This window comes from Saccostrea cucullata, unplaced genomic scaffold, assembly GCF_032062105.1.
Source record: "Saccostrea cucullata isolate Sc308-1 unplaced genomic scaffold, CSIRO_AGI_Scuc_v1 ctg1917, whole genome shotgun sequence".
NCBI classification, from domain to species: Eukaryota; Metazoa; Mollusca; class Bivalvia; order Ostreida; family Ostreidae; genus Saccostrea; species Saccostrea cuccullata.
The window spans coordinates 71428-76988 of NW_026923572.1; the positions used below are offsets into that span (position 1 = coordinate 71428).

Below are 5561 nucleotides of genomic sequence, written 5' to 3' on the forward strand. Positions count from 1 at the left end.
TTTCCGGGAATTTCCGAACTTTTTAACTTCGGCATTTGGCCATACCTTGAATATAGAGATGAACAGTTTGTCAGCGCAACTCCTCATAAACCATAAAACAATATTTTAGATCACTATCCAAATTTCATAAAGTAACTTTTATGAAATAAAATGAACATCTTACATTATGGACACTGCTAATAAAGAACTTAAAAAAAAAAAATGAATCGTTACAAATGGTGTCGTGGACATACAATTGAAATGAAAATCTTTTGGCAATGAGTTACTTCTAGGCCCACACTCGTTGAATTTCTGATGTCACGAGTTTAACTACCAATCAACGAGTGCATTCACCAAAGCCTTTGAGTTTGGTTTGTGATCAACAGAAACGCAACGGACACCTGAGAGTTCTAAACAACGCCCCTTGAGGTGACAAAAAAACTTCACCGGCTTATAACTGTGCACTTAAAGAAAAAGAATTGTGTCGTTACATCTATGCATTAGTGTATTAATCCACTCATTCAAAAATGTCTACTAAGGGGGAAATCAGACAACTTCCTGAACTTGACCATGCAGCACAGTTAAGGCAACATTTTCTATAAAAAGTCAACGAAAACGATACAATTAATATTTAACTATTTTATTTTTCAGCAAGACACTCTAGTTAAAAAAGCTTTATGTTATCTTGAAGAGTATGTCCTTCGCTAGTCAACTAGGAATTTTTGTGATCATGTGACCCTCTAAAGTCACATGGGCTCCGATTTTAGGTCAACAAATGAAATGTTAAATTTAACCAAAAAGTTCAAGGGCAAGGCAAACAAACAAATAACTGCACAGTGTTTTAAATTGTTCCTATCTATCTATACTTTCGCAAAAGTGATGCTCATTCAGTTGGTTTTCCGATACATTTGAGTTATTCAACTGAAACAGTCAGTAGTATATGAAAAACGGGGTATTTTCCTAATTTAATAACATCGGAAATTATAAATTACCTTAAGGATTACAAAGAAATAAGCATCACTTTTTGAAAAATATACAGTAAAATGAATAATTTAAAATAAAAACCTACTTATTAGATTGTCGCCTTGCCCTTGAACTTTTTGATTAAAAATTTACATCTTGGTACAGTCAGTCTAAATATAGTTTTCAAACGCATCGTTGACCCAGCATGGGAGATAACTCTTCCGTACTTGATAAAGTTTGTTTACCTCGTAGATTTTAAATAACCAGGTCCCAAGACCATAAACTGAGAATAGACTTAAGTCAAAATTTTGATTTTCAATATCTTTAGCTTTGTTTAATGCATTTGCTTAAAATTTTGCAATTTTATTTAACATTTGAATTTAAAATTATGATGAGAATTATCTTTTATTATCAAAATTATTTCAAAAGTTATATTGGTTTGAAATTTTGACTTAAGTCTGTTCTCAGTTTATGGTCTTGGGGCCAGGCCTATACTTGCATAATGCGTCGGGATCGTTTTACTTAATCGAACAGTATGCATAAAATAATGGATATTACTTTCTATTTTGTGACTTCGTTCTCTATACAATGTGTGAATTATATACGATATAAGACGTCTTTCAGACCTTCCGCATTTCCTCGAATCAGTGTAAACATACATGCATCTAAATGTAGGTGTAAAGTTTGCCGCAGTATGTAATCTAAAACGCCGATTGTTAATACAATTATAATAGTCAATTTGATAGCCTCCATCAATAATTAATTCGATAATCATACCCCTCTGTCACAAATGTACATACACTTGTGTACAAATATTTTTTTTTCGCATACAAGATTGTATCTTGGATTTCTTTAAAACCTTCAACTCCTATGGGATTTATGTCATACGTTTTAAGAACTAAGACTAAGTGGAAAACATACAAATTCCTGTATTTGTTAAAGGGACTACCATTTTATTCCAAAAGAGGGGGGGGGGTAGATCTGAAATGTTGAAATTAAATATGTCCCAAATAGGATTAAAAAAATTAATCTGCCCCATACCAGTGTTCCCCCTCCTATAATTTTGTTAAGCTTGTCAGACATTTTTCAGTAGGGAGGAAAATAAATAATCTGTCCTTCATCATATTGGAAGTAAATATTAGTAGACCTGTCCTTCATTGACATGAAAAGAAATAAAGAACATAATGACTTGGGAAAACTTGCCAACCCCCCAACCCCCACTTCCCTTTAGAATAAAATGGTGGTCCCCTTTCTTGTTTTGAATCAATTAAGGGGGGAGGGGGGCTTTAATCTCCTCTTTAGTTACTATTATTAAGAAAAACAAATTAACACAATGTACATGCTGGAAAAAAATCTTGATGGACATTGACAGTCTGGCACCACACAAATATATGCAAGTCAAGATTATCAAATCTTAATAGCCTTTTCAACACCTGTACAGTAAGTACATGAATATAAAAAAGTCAAATAATTTTTTATGAAGAAATTTTATTTCATAAACAGCTTTTCAAATTAAAATAGACTGTACAAGGAATACTGGGGGGGCTGCAATTTTTTTTTCCATCACTTTATGTTCTTGTGGATGAAATCAATTCTGAAAATACATGTATGAAAAAATCAGGATATTCATGTAGTAGCATACCATTACTAAGAGTAAATTGGTGATTAAAATTTAATTAAATTCAGATCAATGCATGGAAACATGCATTGGATGCATATATAATTAAATGTTTTCAATTCTACAGTTATTTATTGTTTACCTGGAATATTGCATGGTAATATGGTTTATAGCTAATATTGAGCATACCATTTTCCTTACATCATGGATTAACTTGCTGCCTGATCATGAATGATTCCATTGGTCTATTTCTTTAGGAATATATGCAACACATTATATATGCTATTGCTATGAGATTACTAAATAAAATACATTGTAAAGTAAAATCACTTTACATTTGACAAAACAATTCATGATATATTGTAAACTGTAGTAAATTAAAATTCATATAAAAGTTAAATGGAAACAAAGCTGTATTTATTTACAAAACTCTTCTGGGAAATTAAAACCTCTGACATTTACAAGAACAAATGATTAGAATATGAAAAACAAAACATTCTTCCATCTTTACCAAAAAGAACGAGATGTGTTTGTAAAACACTGATGCCCCCTTATGGCAACATAGCAAAGATTAAGCTTTTATTAAATCCAAATTTAATTAATTGGTACCAAAAGTAGGGTATTCTCACTGGAAAACAATAATGAAATTTGAAAGTAAGCTAATGTTAAAGGTTTTTAATAAGTACAAAAATCTCCGAGGTCAAGGTCAAAAGGTCAATGTAATTAGTATCAAATGAAAGGTCTTGCCACATAAAATACTTATGTATAGCATGAAAGCCCTAGCCCTAACCGTTCAGAAGTTATGGTTAACGGTTAATTTCTTAAAAAGTAGGTCAAACTCCAAGGTCAAGGTCAAAGCATCAAAGTTATTGTTATCAAATGAAAGGTCTTGTCATAAGGATCAAATATGTAAAGTATGAAAGGAACTAGCCCTAAGTCTTTAAAAATTATGGTCAAGTTTGCTTTTTTAAAGTAGGTCAATCTCAGAGGTCAAGGTCAAAGGGTCAAGGATCTTCATATCCAATGAAGGGTCTTTTCACAAGGAGAACATATATGAAATTTAAAAGCCCTATCTCTTACTGTTCAAAAGTTATGGCCAAGGTTAAAGTTTTTCACAAGTACGAAAATCTACAAGGTCAAGGACAAAGGGTCAAGGTTGTTGGTATCCAGTAAAAGGTCTTTTAACAAACATTACATATATGAAGTATAAAAGTCCTGGCGTCTACTGTTCAAAAGATATGGCCAAAGAAAATTAAAAAAAAAATTCTTTAAAAGTAGGTCAAACTCCAAGGTCAAGGTCAAAGGGTCAAAGTTATTGTTATCAAATGAAAAGTCTTGTCATAAGAATCAAATATGTAAAGTATGAAAGCACAAGCCCTAACTCTTTAAAGTTATGGTCAAGGTTTGCTTTTTTAAAGTAGGTCAAGCTTAAAAGTCAAGGTCAAAGGGTCAAGGATCTTCATATCCAATGAAGGGTCTTTTCACAAGGAGTACATATATGAAGTATGAAAGCTCTATCCCTTACTGTTCAAAAGTTATGGCTAAGGTTAAAGTTTTTTCACAAGTACGGAAATCTACAAGGTCAAGGTCAAAGGGTCAAGTTTGTTGGTATCCAGTGAAAGGTCTTTAAACAAACATTACATATGTGAAATATAATGTCCTGGTGTCTACTGTTCAAAAGATATGGCCAAAGTAAAATTTTAAAATTTTCATGTAAAAGTGGGTCAAACTCCAAGGTCAAGGTCAAAAGGTCAAATTTGGTGGTACCCAAAGAAAGGTCTTGTCACAAGGAATACACATATGAAATATGAAAGTCATAGCTCCACTAAATCAAAAGTTATGGGCAATGTTAAAGTTTTTGCGGACAAACGGACAAACAGAGAGGCAGACTGACACGACAAAAACTATATACCCCCGAAACTTCGTTTACGGGGGCATAATAAAAATAAATATAGGCCTAATCATGCACACAAGCATGGTTAAAAAAACGTGAAATGCTTATAAGTGTACATACCCTGTGGAGAAATGGATGCATTTTGTATTTATTTATACTTCAAGCCTGGATCCCTTGACTGCTTCAATAATAAAATAAATATGTCATATGATTTTATAAAATTATGTATAAATTACAGAAATTAATTGACTTAAAAATTGAAATCATACTAAAAATAAATACTAGTAAATATTTTATTCACCATTAATTTAGAAATTATAAAAATTTAAACACATAGATCTAAATTGGAGGTTCTTTGTTTTCATTATAATGATACAAATAATATTTGTTACATTTAGCATGTTTGTATGCCAAAAAGACAACAACATTACATGTTGAGTAAATCATTGTCAACACATTGACTGCAGCAATGAAATTTCAAATTTAATTTAGTTTAAGTTTCTATTACTAATTAACACCCTTATTACACATGTCGTCTCAAAGAAAATAAGCTAATCGACTCTATATTTAGTACAATTACATTTTTAAATTTTTAGTAAAACAGTGATCAACTTTATGTGGGCTGTTAGGAGGGGGGGGGGGGGCGACACACACTGCACTGCATTAGTTTTTCACTGACCGTGATAATACATCTAAATAATAACGTACACACTCGCGATTGTTTTTTCTTCGATGTTAACAGGTAAATAACTCTATTTCGATCTTACATCGGAACATCTTCTATTCATATTTATTGGAAAAAGAATTCATCCAAAGCCGAAGATTACACACACACAGACCCTGTACCAACTTTATGATGCCACATCTCACAGTTTTACAAACTTATTATAATGTATTTCTCGAAATTTAAAGATTGTGAGGTGCTCCCAGACCTGAAAGTTGCTGAAGAAAACTTTTCAAAAGGTAAATTAACTAATGATTGTGTAGTATATTGTACAACTTATAACAAGAGGCCCATGGGCCACATTGATCACTTGAAAAGCTTTGACCATTCTGTTCTCTACCAGATTCCCCCCTTGTTATACATAATGCATCCCCAGCCTACAC

At 32.2% G+C, this 5561-nt stretch overlaps 1 long non-coding RNA gene across 1 annotated transcript; it reads right to left on the reverse strand.

Moving 5' to 3' along the window:
- Positions 1-2465: 2465 nt before the first annotated feature.
- Positions 2466-4618, reverse strand: LOC134264379 (uncharacterized). Its single transcript, XR_009991510.1, has 3 exons — positions 4575-4618; positions 2750-2811; positions 2466-2536 (listed from the first exon to the last, which is right to left on the reverse strand). It is a non-coding gene; the product is annotated as an uncharacterized LOC134264379 (long non-coding RNA).
- Positions 4619-5561: the final 943 nt, after the last annotated feature.